At 35.2% G+C, this 18,096-nt stretch overlaps 1 protein-coding gene across 8 annotated transcripts in view; it reads right to left on the minus strand.

Annotated features, from left to right (window-relative positions):
- Positions 1-17,291, minus strand: part of Tank (TRAF family member-associated NFKB activator) — a 91,162-nt gene extending 73,871 nt beyond the window's left edge. For 6 of the 8 annotated variants that reach the window (XM_013518758.1, XM_013518755.1, XM_013518754.1 and 3 more), the window contains exon 1: positions 17,160-17,291. The gene's annotated coding sequence lies outside the window, so the exon portion shown is untranslated. Of the gene's footprint in view, positions 1-180; positions 331-17,159 lie in introns of those variants that run through there. The other 2 variants (XM_013518759.1, XM_005393343.2) reach the window with 2 other exon arrangements.
- Positions 17,292-18,096: the final 805 nt, after the last annotated feature.

Here is an 18,096-nt window from a genome sequence, read left to right on the forward strand (position 1 = left end):
CGAGGTCGGGCCGGAAAGCCCGCGGGTCCGGCTCGGGGACCGCCGCCTCCGCAGCGCCTCGGCTTCTCTCCCGGCGGCGCGCACACCGCCGGCGGGTCCTCTCGGTCACAGAAACTAGTTTTCTGTCGCCGGGCTCGACGGATTCGGACACACCAACTCGCTCAAGAAGTTTTTACTCACAGATCACGCACTCCGCCACGCTCACACCACAGGTCGCCGGCCCCCGGCCGGGTGACTGCAGCCGGAAGTTGCTTTCCGTTCCAGTTCAGAGGGCAGCGCCTGCGCGCGGAGCCAACGACGCTTCGCTCTCCACGCGGCAAGGCCAGGGCAGGCCCCGAGCGGCCCCGCCCCCGAGCGGCCCCGCCCCGAGAAGCCCCGCCCCGCGCCCCCCCCACGCCCCGGAGCAGCACCGCCCAGCACTGCCCCGCCCTGTCAAAACCCCGCCCCATCCTGCCGTGCTCCACCCGGCCCGGCCTCCCGGGAAATACATCTGCCACCGGAGAGAATTAGATGTTAAGGTTAAAAGTCACTTCAGAATATTGGATAGAATTTTGGCCAAACAATAAATGATGAGGTCAAATATCACCCTGTGTAAGAGTTACAGTGCGCAAGAATCACAAGAGAAGCTTAAAATGTAATTCCACCAACCTAGAGATCCCAGATCAGCGAAACTAAAGTGAAGCCCAGGAACCTACATTTCAAGAAGATCCTCAAATGAATATCATTAAGGGTTTAACTTTAGTGTCTACAGTTTGAGAAACACTACATACCATATTTCTTCCCTCACCTAGTAATACTTTTCAAAAGATTTGTTTGCTAAAGTTGCATGGTTGCTAAATAAAACTAAAACCTTATTAGAAATTTTGCCACGAATTAAAACTTCCTCATTATTCCATTTCTTAGCCATGCTTGAATATTCTCTGAGATAGAAATTGTAGGCTGATACCGTGAGAAACGTATTTTTTTCTAGTAGAGCAAGAGGATCAGGTTCTAGTTGCTCCAGTTTCTCCCTGTACTTCTGATCTGTGGAAGTTTATGGTTATTTTCTCAGGTCAATGAATGCAAGTAGTATATCCTGCCTAGTGGACATGAACATTGGGTTTAATTTTGAAAGTCAGAGCCAAAACATACACTTAAAAAAAAAGATACTTCCTGTATATGACATTTGGAGCAATTAAATAGTTTTCTTGCAATAAGTAATTGATTTCAACATGAAAATACTGTGAAAACATATTCCTTTTTCTAGATCAGTTTTAAAGTCCAGAAATTCCCAATATGGCCTCTGTCCCCACTCAGGCAAGCCCTCCCCATTATCAACATTCCTCTTGAGAAAACATTGCTGTAAACGTTGATGTGCTGGTTTTTGCGTGGAAATAAATTTTTAGCTCCTTTAGGAAAATACAAAGAAGTAGACTGCCGGATTGTATGGTAAGGGTATGTTTAGTTTTGTAAGAAACTGTCAAACTGTTTTTCAAGGTTGTTGTACCATTGTACACTACTCCTAGCAATGAATGAGAATTCCTACTATTCCTAATCTTTGCCAGCGTTTGATATTCTCAGAGTTCTGGGGTTTGGCCATTCTAATGAGTATGTAATGGTGTCTAATCATTTTAATTTGTAATTTTATGATGACATATGAAGTAGAACACCCTTGCATGTACTTGTTATCTGAGTATCTTTTGGGGCAGGTACCCAGAAAGGCCTTTGGCTCATTTTTAAAATTTGTTGTTTGTCTTCTGACTGTTGAATTTTGTGTTCTTTGATATTTTACTTTATTTTTCTTTTTATTATTTTAAAGAGTAAAAGAATGATGACATAGTAGTAGGGAGGCTTACCGAATTACAGATAAAGTGGTAGGAAATTATCAATGGTTGTTGTTTTACGTATTGTTATCTACAAGATAGTTTCTCAGGAAAACAAATTGACAAATAATAGTGAGTTACAGACAAAAGTGGTAGGTTATTATCTATGGTTGTACTATACTTTGGTATCTTCATAGTGGTCTCTAAAGAAAATAAATAGAGCTATACATGAGTGACCAATTGAATATTCATTGACTATTCTCAATGATTGTTGTAGGAAACACATAGTAATAAACCTACATCCATTTATGAAATAGCACAGGAACAATAGAAACATTACAGAGTTATGGACAGATTAGTAGGAAAATATCAGTGGCTGCTATAATACATGGTGGTGTATCTTCAAAGTGGTTTCTCAGGAAGACAGAGATACGCAAGAAAGATCTAACAAGTAGTTACAGCCTAAGGGTTGTGAAATATAGCATATTACCTCCTCACCAGTGACTCCTTTCTCTGAGGTGTGACAGCTGGATGGAAGGCCAGGATTGAAAAGAAGGACCGAGAGACTTGCACCTGTGTCTAGCAACAGGCTGTTTTCTTTGTCCTCTATAGTCATGATTACATGGGGCTCCTCCATGGAGATGACAGTCTGGCCAGAGGGAGAAGGCAGTCTTTGTATATTTTAAATAATGGACCTTTATCAGCTATCTGGCTTGTTTTGTATTCTCTTGACAATATCTTTTGCAGAGCAGATATTTTTTATTTGAATGATGTGCAGTTTATTCAGCACTACTTCTGAGTAAATTTGAAGAAGCTGCTTTGAAGTTTTATGATTGAAACTGTAGAATGTAGTTACATACTCTGAATCTAAGGCTATACATGCAGGCATTTTGAAATATGGATAAACACTTTGATAAGGAAACAAAAATATAAATGTACAAATTTCTTCACTCTTATTTTTTCTCTTTCCATTCCCATGATGTTATAGCATGAAGAAAAGTGGCTGTGGATGTGAGACGTGAATAAATGCTGGGTGGAATTGTTTTGGTAACACGGTGTTACACAGTTTCCTTTTTCTACAGCAATTATGATTGTTTTAGAATTAATAAATGGTATATTCAATGAAGGTTAGGGATAGACATTTATCTGAGGAATAATGCTTTTACAGAGTTTCCTTTTTCTAAAGCAATTATGATTGTTTTAGAATTAATAAATGGTATATTTAATGAAGGTTAGGGATAGATATTTGAGGAATAATGCTTTAAAAGAATGACATATGTTTACTTCAATTTTCTGTGAAGTTAATATATACATCTGGGCAATTACAGTGATGTGACATTTGTATTGGGGTGGGGTGTGAAGAAAATGGGAAGTTGAAGGCTTATTTAAATATTTTTGGACGCATTTTAAAAACTGTTTAATACTTTATCAAGAGTTCTGACTATAAATTTAGAGACAAGTCGATATGATACAAATATTTGCTATAGTTTAGAATGTCAGATACGATCTCTGTCAAATCTTTCATCTGAAATATTACCATTAATAGAGTAAGGTTGACTTTTGGTTTAAGATGACATATTGACTAGCGGTTGTGTATCAGACTCTTCACCCCAAATTCCTCTGAAAAATCAAAAACATGAGTGCTTCTAAAGACTGGAGAAGCAGAAGGCAGGGCTGATGACTGGGCCCACCGTGTGTGATGAGCAGGCTATGCTCACTTGCCAAAGCTTGCTCCCTTCAGTCTGAGTCTGCCCAGAAGAATGCTGTTTTCTACTTCAGGCAAGTGCACTGTAAGAATAGCTATTACTCTGGTGAAAGAAGCTTAGCACCAGAATTTGATAGAAGTTTGTACCAGTTGCAAGAATGGTAGAGCTGAAATAAACATACACCTTGTTGTTTGAAGGCAAGCCAACTTGGTGACCTAAGGGAAGCAAGAAGGCTACCTGCTTGAGACACTTACTAATGAAGTGGACAGTAACTCTATTATCATATGACCTGCTGCTCCAATGCCACACTTATACTTTGATTACCATTCTGGAGCTGTCATTTGGAGAATAACAGCAATAGCCCATTGGGAGTGTCCAAGCATGTGAATATTCTCTCCCTGGAGTTTTAATTTTTCATCCATGCTTTGTTCCAAGGAAATACCAATAAATGTTTCTGATTAACCAAGAATTCTTGTCTTCATAATAGCATAAGCAGTAAAGATAAGGAAGTAAAGGTAAAGATCTAACCTCACCCAAACACCCACAGTGTCAAAGTTGATAAATGTCAACCTCAAACCAAAAAGTTACCTGTGAACTATATATGTCTGTCTTTCAGCTTACTATTTATGCTAAGGAAATACTAGTAATCACACAGGTAATAAAAAGAACCAACAAGAATCCACACATTCAACTCATAAGTGTTACTGAAGCTTAGAATGAGAAAAATACAAGACAAAGTATCCCTTTGAAAAGATTATGCTGTATAAAGAAGATGAATGCTCTGGAAAATGGTTTAATAGAAGTAAAAGGAAATAAAATAAATCTGTTCTTTAATTTGTATGAACAAACAAGATGAAATACAAGACGTGATATTTGATTAAGATAAGGGGGGACCTAGAGGCAGAGAGAAATAGAAACAAAGTTGGGCAAGTTAAAGCAGTAAGCTTCACATACAATAGCGTGATTGAAATATGATTTGGATCTAAGGGTGAAATCAATACTGCTGAGTATCAAATCCACAATTAGCATAAAAGTGTGGAAGATCCTCCATATGTGAGTGCAAAGAACAAATAGATGAAAATCATTAAGTGAAATAATAGAAAGATCATGTTTTAACTTTTTCCCGAACAAGAGATCAGGATAAATTGGACAAAACTATATCAGAAGAGATGTGAAATAATGTTTTGATCCAGTGTAATAATTTTGTTAGAGATTAAAAGGACCCATTGAGTTTTGAAATGTATTAGGGAACAGAAGCTAAATACTTTGATCTATCCTGATACAATTTCAATACTAAATGCTGTGTCAATTCATTCATTTATTCAGCAAATATTTTGTGAATGCTGAAAGTTAGGGTTAGAGAGGACCAAGACACAGTCCTGTCTTAAAAGAACATTGTGTCAATTGTGGTAACCTAGATGCAAGAAGCAGGCAATTACCACACAACTGTATTGCAATAGTACAATAAGGAAACTACTGAGTACTCTGAAAACACCTCAGAGAGACCTTAGCCCAGACCTTGAGAGGGGGAGAAAAGCCTTCTTGTATCTAAAATATGGAAAGCTCTATCAAGAATTCCAGGGGAAATAAGTAAATTACTTGCCAAGAAAGATAGACACGGGGGCTGGGGATTTATCTCAGCGGCACAGCGCCTGCCTGGCAAACGCAAGGTCATGAGTTCAGTTCCCGGTACCGGAAAAAATCCAAAAAAAAAAAAAAAAAGAAAGATAGACACCTTTGACATTAAACTTCAGAAGTTCCATAGATTAGCATCAGTTGTTGGGAAATGTTTGTCCTAAAATGTCTACACCCACCTAAGTGAGGTATTTATATAAGCAAAAGGAAACAAAGACATTTTCAGATACCTCAAATTTCAGAAACCATACCACTATTTCCTAAAACAACTGAGGATATACTTCACTTATTCAAGAAGGAATTATAATTAAAAACTCAAGGTAGGTGAAATTCAGACATCACATTAAATAATGGAAAATATTGAGATTTAAATATTGAGTTAAGTAAAAAATATGCTGCAAATATGAAACAATGAGAAATTTTAAAGCCATGTTGAGGGAGAAGATTTCATTTTTTTTTTTTTAATGTGCTATTATTGCCTTCTTAGTCTAAAAGTCCACTCAGAAGCTCTCTGTTCCTTTTCCACTAGCCAACTGGGCAAATATTGCATCTTCTACCCCCAGATTTCTCATTATACTTCACTGAGCAAGATGCTTCATTTTTTCAGTAGTTTCAATCTAGGTATAGGGTTTAGGTTTGGTTTGCTTTGCTGTTTGTGTTTTGTAGGTTTTTTTGGGCTTGGTTTGCTGTATTATTATTATTATTATGTTGCTTGGTGCACTGTGTGCTTTTTGTAACTGTTTTATATTTGTTAGGAAATTTGGGAAGTCTTTGGCCATCATTTCTTTGAATATTTCTTTTGCCTGGTTCTCTACCTCTTCTATTTTTGGCATTTCAGTTATACATTTGTTAGACTGATGCTATCCTGCATGGCTTGAATGTTCTAGGGAGTTCTGTATTGGTTTGAATTTGTTTCTTTGTGTTTTGTTTAAATATTTGTACTCTTCTCTTTGTGTTTTAGATCTTGTCAATTCTATTGACCTATCATTAAATTCATTGATTCTTTCCTCCTTTGTCATGATCACTAATAAACCTATTTAAAGGTGTTCTTCATCTCTTACGGTGACCTTTCTTTTTCTAATTTCTGTAACTTCCATTTGCTTCTAATTGTATCTATTGCTCTACTGAAATTACTACCAGATCCAGCATGTTGTTCACCTTTCCCGCTAGAGCAGGGGTCACCAAATTATGGACAAGGTCTAGCTAGTGGCCCATTTTTGTGTCCTTTTGTGTCCTTTGGACTTCAGTGGTTTTTACCTTTATAAAGGTTTCTTAAAACTTTTCTACAAAAGGAAAAATTTATAAAAGAGATCATATATGACTTATAAAACCTACAATATTTACTATTTGGGCATTCAGACAAAAAGTTTATCAAACTCTGCTTTAGACCTTTTAGCATATTCATCATTGTTATTTTGAATGCTCATCTAAAGAGATACAAAGTCCTGTGTGGGGAGTGTAGTCTTGATGATTGCTTTGGCTTTTGCTAGTGAATATTTTTGCTTACTGTTTGCAACAAAAAGATCTAATTATGTTTGTGGGGGCTTAAAGTAACATCATATTGAACAGCACCAGGGTGATGTTTATATGACTGAAAATGGACATGCCTGTCCTTTTGCTAAACCTTTTATTCAGAAAGTCAAATTAGTCTGCTCAGGAATTGTACTGGATTTTAGATTTGTTGTTGCTATGGTTACTTTCTGGGTACTTCAAATTCTACTAGCAATACCTTGGGTTTAGGTAGGGGCTGGTATATCAGAGAGATTTTGTTAATGATGGCTCTAGTCTACTTCACTGCTTTCCTGTGTGATAGTCCTCAAAGGGGTCTGTCTTCTACTCTGAAAACTCTCGGGTGTATTTTGATGTTTCTTACTCCCCAACACTTTATGGTTTGATGGTTGGGGAAAGAGGTTTCTCAATCCTCAGACAGAGGTAGATAACAAGTCCCTCAGTTTGGGTTGTAGACTCCTTGGTGCCCATGCCCTGATCCAAGGTGTCTGTCTTGGCCCAGCATGTACGCCTTCTCTTTCCCGGGAATGGAGAGCTTTTCTGACCTTATGTCCAGCTACACTGGGTGTTCACTAACATAATAGTGTTTGTCAAACCTTCTCTCCATTTCCCCTCCATATAAAGATTTTTGTTCTACAGGAGAAATAAGAGAAGTCTTCTGATACATTTTCTGTCTCTTTCATAGGGGCAGCTCTTCCCATCTATGCAGACTGCACTGTGAGGGACACATTCTCAGGATTCTTACCAATCTTATTTTGTGAGCACCCCATATGGTACATGGAGAAAAAGTCTGCAGGCTTGTGAATTTCCATAACTCAGGAATGTTTCAGAGGGTGATTCTCTGTTAAGAAAGTTAACACTCCTGCTTGAAAGGGAAGTTTTTACTTTAAATTTCTGAGAGGACTCAAGTTTCAATGAGCAAGAAGAACAAAAACCAAGAGGGAACATCTGAATGGGTCACCAATATTGAAGGAAATAAGAATAAATACTCAAAGTTGGATAAAAGAGCCAGGAATGTGAGTTAAGAAGAGGTGCAGTCCCCATCACAGCAAGACAGAAGGGCTCTACATGGAAGAAGCATTCCCACAACACTGGGAGTTGCTCTGTATTGCTCTTATTTTAACTTTTAGCTTGCATTATTAATCTTATCGTCCCTTGAACTGCCTGTGTAAGACATTTCAGTGGTCATTTGTTCTATAATGTGTTATATAAAATGTAAAAGAAAACTTTAATAATTTTATTGAAAAATCCACTTACAGGGACATGAATGACGATGTATTGAACAGACTGAGAATAATCACATGAGGAGACAAGTGTCAACACCCCACAATGCTGAACTCCTACTCTTCCTATAAGATGGCTTCTATAAAAACTACAGATACACACCCAATAAATAAACATTATTATTATTGAAAACCAGTGTATGAAGAACAAAATAATAGATAAACTAGTCTTTCTTTCTTTTTTCTTCCTTCCTTTCTTTCTTTTTCTTTCTTTCTTTCTTTCTTTCTTTCTTTCTTTCTTCCTTTCTTCCTTTCTTCCTTTCTTCCTTTCTTCCTTTCTTCCTTTCTTCCTTTCTTCCTTTCTTTCTTTCTTTCTTTCTTTCTTTCTTTCTTTCTTTCTTTCTTTCTTTCTTTCTTTCCCTTCTTTCCTTCTTTCTGGGACTGGGTCTTACTTTGTAGTGTAAGCTGGCCTTGAACTCACTATGTAGCCCGGTTTGTCCTCAAACTCATGGCAATCCTTCTGCCTCGGCCTTCTGAGTGCTTGGATTATAGGCATGTGCCACCATGCCCAGGTTAAAACTAGGTTTCATTAAAGTTAAAAATATGCATCAAGGGATACTATCAGAGTGAAAAGTTAAATCAGAATGGAAGCAAATATTTGAAAAAGCATATAGCTTGTAAAGGATTAAGATTTAGAATATGTAAAATTCAACAATAAAAAACAAACCAAACCAATTTAAAAATGGAGGAAAGACTTGAATAGATATCTCTTCATAAAAGATACACAAATGAGCAATAAGCACATAAAATGATGCCCATATAAATCATTATGAAAAATGATTATTTCATAATTATCCTTATGAAAAATCATTATGCAAATCATAAGCATAATGAGATAACACCTCACTTCCATTAACTATGTTATTTTTAAAAATTAATGTAAACAGAATAGCAAGTATTGGGGAAGATGTGGAGAAATTACAATCCTTGTGCATTGCTGGTAAGCATGTAGAATAATACAGCTTTGGGAGAGATGGTTAGGTGGTTCTCAAAAAGTTAGGTATGTAGTTACCATGTGATCTAGTGATTTCACTTCTGGGAATATATTCCAAAGAGTTGAAAACAGGGATTCAAAGAGATACCTTAACATCAATGTTCATGGTGGCATTATCCACAAAAGCCAAAAGATAGAAACAACTCAAATGACCATCAACAGTTAAATGGATAAACAAATGTGATTAATACATACAATGAAATATTATACAGCCCTAAAATAGAATGAAATCTTGATTCATGATACAATGTAGAGAAATCTTGAAAACCTTATGATAAATGAAATAAGCCAGACACAAAGGGACAAATACTTTATGATTTAATTTTTTATGAGGTACCTAGAAAAAGCAAATTCGTGGAGACAGAAAACAGAAGTTGTCATGGACTTGGGGAAAAGAGGAAGGCGAATTATTGTTTGATGGGTTCAGAGTTTTGGTTTAGGATAATGAAAAATTCTGAAAGTAGGATATTAATGATGGTTCCATAACATTAGGAAACTATATAATGTCAGTGTATAACATACTTAAAAATATTTTAATAGTTATGATGCATATAGTTTGTGACAGTAAATTAGTTGTGAACAAATATTAATGAAACTCAGTGCTAAAAGTTAATGTAAATTAAGCCTTAATTATATTTTTGTTATACTTTTAAGTCTCCTTATGCTGCCTATAGGGTGTACAGTATAAATAATTATTTAATACATAATTTAATAACAACAATGTGGTCTAAACTTCCTAACTGTAACAACTAAACATCAAATGGTAGGTGAGACACGGCAGGACATAAAAGTGTTCTCTTAATTTACTAATTTTCTCATACTCTGCATATATAGAATAAAGAAATGATATAATCTCTCACTATGATAATTGAAGGTTTAGTATTTTAGTTTTTAATGTACAGATAACTATGAGTAGTATTAAAAATTTTTAGAGGAAGAAAGGAAAATATTGCCTCTACAACAAAGGTATAAAACTGTAATTTGCACCGTTTAGTTAAGCAGTCAACCAGGTAAGTCATGAGTTCTCCCCTGCAATATTTTACACTGTCCCCACTGTTGCAACCTGTCCCCTCTGTTGCAAACTGTCCCCTGTGTAACTGTTGCCATCGCCGCTACTTGTTCAAGCCCCCATCAATCCATAGTTATCATCTTGTCCTCCTAACTGCACTCACCCTCTCTTGTCATATTTTAATGTTATATTCCTGTACCACCTAAAATCATGCAATGTCTTCTCATCAGCTTATGTTAAAACTAAACAATATGTTGCAATGAGACTTCTTTCTACATCTTTAGAATCAAATCCTGCCCCTTATTCCTCATAAGTTTGAACCTTTTCCAAAACCTCAAATGCTTCTTCTTCTATCCTTTTCAGGGTGTGCTAATGTTGTCTCACCCTTGAACGTGTTTTCCTTACATTTTGCCTGGTCCATTAAGGACTCCCCTAAAAGGTCTTGTTCTATGCAAGGTCTCTCTTGATTATCATTCTAAGTTAGAGCTGTGGGCTCAGGTATAGGCTTTTATTTTACCCTGTTCTTTCTCCTTTATGACTCTTGAAATTCCAAGGTACATATTTGGATATTTATTTGAAGTTAGGATGGCAGTTAAACCTGATTTTTTCAAAGTGTGCAGTCATAAAGCATGGTCATTGCCCTTACAAGGCCAAATTCCAGTCAAGAGAGGCTAATTTGTGCTGGTCATGAATAAGGTTTCAGTATTAAAACTGCCTTATTTGCATGTCAGTATTGCCACTTACTAACCTGACTGACCTAACTTGACGAACACTGTGCCTCTGTTTGTTCATCTATGAAATGAAAGGAATGATAAAACTTGCTTCAGAGGTTGTACGTGGGCAATGAAACAATACATGAACAGGACTTAACATACAGGAAAGATTCAGACAATGTTGACTAACATAAAGTATTTCTATAACTTAATAGATAGTTTATATACTGCTGATTTTTAATTTAAATTAGTATAATCATGATTATAACTTAAAATGTCTTTACAGGTTCATACAGTGAAACTCAGATTGTGGACTCACTACAAAAAGATTTTTAGTTAATTGTCCTAAATATGTCTAAAGAGCTGAATGAAACCCATGGACAAAGAACGAAAGGAAGTAAGAAAAATGAAGTGCACAAAATGAGAAGAACAAAAGCGATAGAAATAATAAAAATAGAAATTTTGGAGCTGAATGATATAATAACAAATGAAAAATTCAGTAGAGAAGTTGAAGAGATTTTGAGCAAGCAGAAGAAAAAGGCAGAAAATATTATGATAGGACAATTGGAATTATTCAGTTGGGGGAGTAGAGAGAAAAGTAAGCATAATTCAAGAGCCTCCTGAAACACTGTCAAACTTACCAATATGTGTTATGGAACTCCCGAAGAAGTGAGCAAAAAGAAGCAGAAAAAAATACTTGAAGAAATAATAATTGAAAACTTTACAGTTTGATATGAATCTGTTCAACAAGTTTAATAAGAAGGAGTTCAACAAACTGCAAATAAGATGAACCCAACAAGATTCATGCTGAGGAAGATTATAATATAACCGCCAAGACGTAAATAAAAAATCTTCAAAACTAGCCAGAAAGAAGTGACATATTATGTACAATAAATTCTCAGTAAGATTAATTTCAATTTTGCTTTGAAATGGTGGAGGTCAGAAGACAGTGGGCCAACACATTTAAAATGCTGGAGAACGTGTCAACCAAGAATTCTATTTGTTATAAAAGTAGCCTTCAGAAATGAAGGGAAATTAGGTCATTGGGATATTAAATAAGAGCTAAGGAGAGTCTATAATTAGACTTACAATGAGAATGACAAAAGAGTCTTTCAAGCTGAAAAAAAACCACTAGGTAATAATTTGACACCATATGAAGAAATAAAGTACTTTAGTAAAGGCAGTTATAAAGGCAAATGTAAATGCCTAGATGATTTTATCTTTAGTTTGTAACTCTTATTTTTATTTCCTACATGATTTCAAAAATAAATGCTTAAATAATTATAAATCTATATTAATGGGCATACAATGTAAAATGATGATTTGTGATAACATATAAGGAAGGGGCGAAGCTGTACACATTTAGAGTTTATGTTCCTGTCTTAGTCACTTTCTTGCTGATGAGATGCACTATCTGTTACCCACAACTTCATGGAGGAGCAGTTTACAGCCAGTTACAGCCCATGGTTGGCTGGCTAAAGGGCAGAAATGGCATGGTAGAAGGATGCTAAGCCAGAGGAAAGCTGCTCATCCCATAGTGCCCATGAAGCAGAGAGAGAAGGGAGGAGCCAGGGACAAGAATATATCCTCCCAGTGCTCATCAGTGACCTGCCCCTAACCAGGTCTAACCTCCTAGCAGCAAGTCAGCGATAGCATCCCCATGATCCAGTCACCTTCCAAAAGTTGCATCTCTGAACATGTAAGCCATTTGGGAGACACTGTAGATCTAAACCATAACAGTTATTGAAACTACATTGGTATCAATTCAAATTACATTATTTTAAATTTAGTGTGCTAATTTTAATTCCTGTGGTAGCCACTAAGAAAAATATATATATATATTTAAAAATATCCACTCACAACAATAAGAGGGAGTAAAATAGTGTACTGTAGGGAATCAAACACCCAAAACAGGCAATAGTGGAAGAAATGAGTAATAAAAAAATGGTGTAAGAATGTGAGAATGGGAATGGGAATTTTCTAGTTAAGAAGTTGTCCAGGATGCAAGATTTGCAAGCATGATTTAGACAGTCAGTGAAGAGACTGCTCATGGAGAAGATGAACACTTGCAGTACTGATCTGATAATAAATGGACACAATGGAAAAATGAGGAATATAAAAGGGCAATCCAGATAGTTATAGAGATGACAAAAAGTACAAGACAGTACTATCTGCCAATACATTTGAAAAACTGGATAAAAATATTTGTTTTGCCAAGCAGCTACTAAGTCAGGCAGCTTGAAACATGATACTATAAGAAGATAATATCTTACACTCAAAAGAGAGTCAAAGAAAATGGCAATTGTAATAACACATCTTCGATACAAGCAAGAAGGTGTTCAGAAGGCTGTCGCACACTCATCAGATCTACAGAACCAGTTGAATCATCTATCAAAATGAATGCCATTTAAGAGTGTAATGACACTTCTTTGCCTGATGATGAGAAGGAAATATTCTGCATAACTATTGTGCTGTGAGTTTGATTTTCCATTTTCATCTCAATACTAAGTTTAAAAATTGTGTTAATGTACAGTTTCTCCTGAAAAGAAGGTAGGGGTTGAATTTTGGAAGCATTTCTTAAAGGAAACTCACTTATGTTATTATTGAAATTTTAAGTTGCTATTTTTAATTTGACATTGAGGCAAATTTAAACATTTGATAAAATAATTTTGAAGGATTGAAATAATACAAATTATTTTCTTCAACCAAAATGGAATGAAGCTAGAATAGCACATAAATATGAAAACATTGGGCAACACATTCTTAACAAACCAATGGGACAACAAAGAAATAACGAAGGAAATTTAGATTCAGTTAAGAGACAAAATTGCAACATACTGAGATGTGTGGGACGGAGTGAAAGCAGTGTTCTGAGGGAGGTTACTAATGGCAAAAGTGCACATAGAAAAGAAGAAAGATTTGAAGTCAGTAACCTAACTTTACACCTCAAGGAATTAAAAACAAGAGCAAACTAAATCTAAAGCTAGCAGGAGGAAGGAACTAATACAAATCAGATAAATAAAATAAATAAAAGAAAGAATAGAAAAGTAAACAAGCAATGAAAACAAAAGATTTGAGGGGCTGGGGATTTAGCTCAGTGGCAAAGTGCCTGCCTGGCAAGCGCAAGGTCGTGAGTTCGATTCCTGGTACCGGAGAAAAACCAAAAAAACCAAAAAACGAAAAACAAAAGATTTGAAATATTTATCACAAATTTACCATAATTATGCAGATGTTAATGGAGGACGCTGTAGGTCATGGGAGGACAGTGCATAGGAAGTCTGTAGTGTTTGCTTAATTTTTCTCTAAATCTATTACTGTTTAAAAAATAAATGTTATTAATTAAAAGGTAAAACAAACTTTATTGCCGTAAATAACTTTTTGATCAAAGAGAAAAATAAAACTGTAATTAAAAAGTGTAAAATAGGGGTGAGGTTGTAGCTCAGTGATAGCACACGTGCTTAGTGTGTGTCAGTCCCTGGGTTCAGTATGCAGCACCAAAAACAAAACAAAACAGAACAAAACTGCCTCATCCTTCCAACCACAACTGTAAAATAATATTAATGTGAAAATGGCGTATGAAAAGTTATATCTTCAAAATGGCACTAAAAATTCGTAGCCTTAAATATTTCTATTGTAAAGTAAGAATTAAAAATAAACTAAGAATTCAACATGCAACTGAGAAAAGTAAAATAGGCTAAAATGATATTCAGTAAATATTAATAAAGATAAAAGCAAAAATTAATTATTTAAAAGAGAAGAAGAGCTAATGATAAAAGTGGTGCACGTAAGACATCCACTCTGTGACACGTCCAGTCAGGAGAGAGAAAGAAAGTGGGAGGGGGAGAAGATGGAGAAGAGAGGGGAAGGGAGGACATAAATGGACAAAATGAGTAATAAAAAGGATTATTCATTTAGTTATGGAGATAATTTATGTACAAGATAATACTATGTATGCCAATATATTTGAAGAACTTGATGGAAAGAATTGTTTTCAAGCAAAAAATAATTCAATTGTGTGAAAAAATCATAAACTTGGCTAGATTGATAAAAGGCATTGGAAAACCTTTTAAAGAATTACTTCCAGAAGAGAGTACAAAGGGCAAGTGGAGTTATAGATTTCTTTCTTAAAGTTTTCAAGGGACAGATAACATTGCTAAACTTTATTTTAGAACATGGAAGATTTGGGCATTTTTATAATTTCACTTCCTGAAGCTAACCTAACTTTAATAAGTAAACCCATCAACAATACATTTCCAGAAAATAAAAAATACTTTTAATTTCACTTGTGACTAAGAATGCAAAAGTTCTTAGAGGTTAAAAACATTTGTTTTCCAGCACACTTTTTTTTGTGTGTGTTAAGGGTTGAATCAAGGATCTCACGCATGTTAGATAAGCACTTTACTTCTAAGTTACATCCTTAGCCCTTGGTGCACATTTTCTTAATACAAATTGTATATAAGATTATTCAGTCTGGAATCATATTTATATGTAAAATCACATCATAATTATAAACATGCCTTTATTACAGAGATAACCATGTTAATAGGATGATTTTTGATAATACAGAATTTTTTAAAAATATTACTGTGTTCTGTCATAGCAGCAAAATCTTTTGTCTGAAGTAGAGAAGCCATGCAGTTGTTTCTAATGATATTAAAAGATATTGAATATACTTTAACCTGAAGTCTCTCTCCCCCTCTTAACTAGATTTTTAGCATTTGGTAGTTATTTTTTTATTGTAAGTATATCTGAAACCAACAGCCAACGTCATTTTAAAAAATGTTAACCACTAGGGAAATTCTCACTGAGGTCAGAAGTTAGACAAGGTTGACAGTTCTCTCTTCCGTTATTAAACCTCATTCCAGAAATTCTGGCCAATGCCACGAGGTGAAGAGGGGAGGAGACACATTTATATATTTTCCATCTGGGAATCACATGTGAATTACTCAAAATAATTTAGAAAAATATGAAATAGCTTGATGGAAGGTAGAATTATGAAATCAAGAGGCTAGCAGGAATTGGTTAGAAAATATAGTAGAAAGAATATCCTATCAAGATAACACCCTACTATACATGCAAGAAGATAAAACAAAGTATATTGGGATACATTTTACAATAAATAAATAAATTATGTTCACTGAGGCTTTAATGCACGCAAAGATGTGGGTTCACAGGCAAGAAGGTTCTATATTATAAAGAACCTTCAATTCGCTCAAGTTAGTCCATCAGTTTCATGAAATTTCAATAGGAAATTTATTTCAGGGTAATTTAACAGATTTATTTTGAATCATCCAGGTAATCATTTGTTTTATTATCATACATGTTTAAGACCAATAACTGGACATTGCTGTAGAGCTCCAGTTGGCTGGTGGGCAGGAATCTTAGGAAGGTTGGACCAAAAATAAGGCTCTGTATTCCACCACAGGCAAACTCGTGTGTCCAACTACACTCACAGAAGTGTGCCCTGGAGGGAGTGATGGCATGAGGGTGGGCAAATGAGAAGAGAGATGGTTTCTAGAAATGATGTAGTTATTTTATGGCCTTGGTGAAGTCAGCATCTTTTTCTCTATAATATCTATAATGTTGTAGTTTAAGCAAGACAACTGATGTTTTAGAATTGTAAGAAGGTAGGACAGTGATAATAGAAAGCCATGGAAAAAGAAGCAATGTGAATTTATATCTGAGGCTTTCCTGGCTCTGCCATTTAAGAGTTGGAAGATCCTGTGATCATTTTCCTTCAGCAGGCTCTCAATAAATGATATCTATTAATATAACAATATAGATAATGGATTTTGATATTTAATCTTTCTGAACTATTAATGTTTGTAGGATTACTTATAAGAAAATACTAAAAAATATTAATATTCACTTTTGGTTGTAAAAATAAAAGGGCCAGTTAGTAATAGAATGAGACTAGATTACTATAATTCTATAAATTTAAATGTTCTAAAATGGGAAGTTCAGAGTTGTGTATAAAGTTAATACTTTAATGGAGTGAAAGATTCATTATCATGTATTTTTTAAGAAGTACAAAAGTACTAAACTTGAGTTAGTGTTTGAATAGGCACACTGGATCAGTTAGAATTGATTTTAAAAAATAAAACCAAAAATATGAATATATACAGAATGAATTTACTTGCCCATCTAATAAGATATATACAACTTAACATAAATCAAATTTCTTTTAATCTTATATTATGTCATAAAAATCACTCATTGGAGAAGACTTATGTTACAGACATAAACTTTACAAACTTACTCCTGTTAGATTCATTAAATTTTATCTTCAGATTTAGCAAGAAATTTAAAAGATCACAATATTTTAAGTTCTCCTTGGGTCTTGGCCTTTTTTTACAGCCAAATTTCCAACTATGACAGTGAATACAAAGCCATTTTTAGATTCTGTCATAAATTACTCAGCAAATGCAGGAATGGAACAAACCCGCAATACTTAAGACATCTAGACCACCTTGCTAGGAATCAATAGGAACCAATAAAATTTGATTACCTCTTTTTCAGGTGTCAAGTCTTCCTTCACAGATTATTTCTTTTTAAAGATGTAGGCAGTTACACTTTCTGGAAGCTTTGTACAGCCTGTTCCAGTGCTGCCCAGGCTGTCCTAAGCTCTCCCTTGTGTTGAACTGGGAACTTCTACTGAGAAATCCCCTGTCTTGAGACTTCCTTTTTTGTAGCTATCAACAGCCAATCGTTGGCAAGATATTGAAATGAAGCAAAAACTACCAGAAAATGTTCTGTAAACCACCCATGACTGTAACCCTGACTTCCTTTTGAAGCAAAAATACTTTAACCTGACTAGTTAAGGCATTTTAACAAAAAGCTAGAAATTGAAAACACAAAAATAATTTTGGAGGAAGCATGTTTTCATGTAAGGCCATTTAAAAGTAAGTTTGTTTGATAAACGGTTTTTCAGTCACTTTTTGACTTAAGCAATATATTTATAAACAGCAAGCAAAGTCCAAATTTGAGTTCAGTCCTTGTTTCATGGCTTACAGAAGCCATTTGGATGGCATCTAATAAAAATACTTTTTGCTGGATTCCAGAGTCTGATCTTAGGTGCTTAGAAGAGGAGTAATGCAAAGAAGGATCTTAAGATATTTTTTTCTGCTTTGAGAACTAAGGTTCATTGTTCATGTTCTAGCACACTGGGGAGATGCTTTACAAATGCATGTATTTGTCGCAGGCTACTTGGAGCAAAGCATCAAGTTTTACATGCAAATAGAAAGCAGCATGTGCACCACAGACATTTTTCTTTGTTATAAAATTTTAGAGCTAGAAATGTCCGTAGACACCATCTGTTCCATTTCCTTTTTATTACAGATGAGGAAACAGGAGAGGGTAAACGCTCAGTGTAACAAAGAAAGTTAAAAGCAATCTTCAGATTACAATCTGAGCCTTTTGCATTCAACTTTGCTTTTGTATTATGA

Source organism: Chinchilla lanigera, unplaced genomic scaffold (assembly GCF_000276665.1).
Source record: "Chinchilla lanigera isolate Chin_1 unplaced genomic scaffold, ChiLan1.0 scaffold00048, whole genome shotgun sequence".
Classification (NCBI taxonomy): domain Eukaryota; kingdom Metazoa; phylum Chordata; class Mammalia; order Rodentia; family Chinchillidae; genus Chinchilla; species Chinchilla lanigera.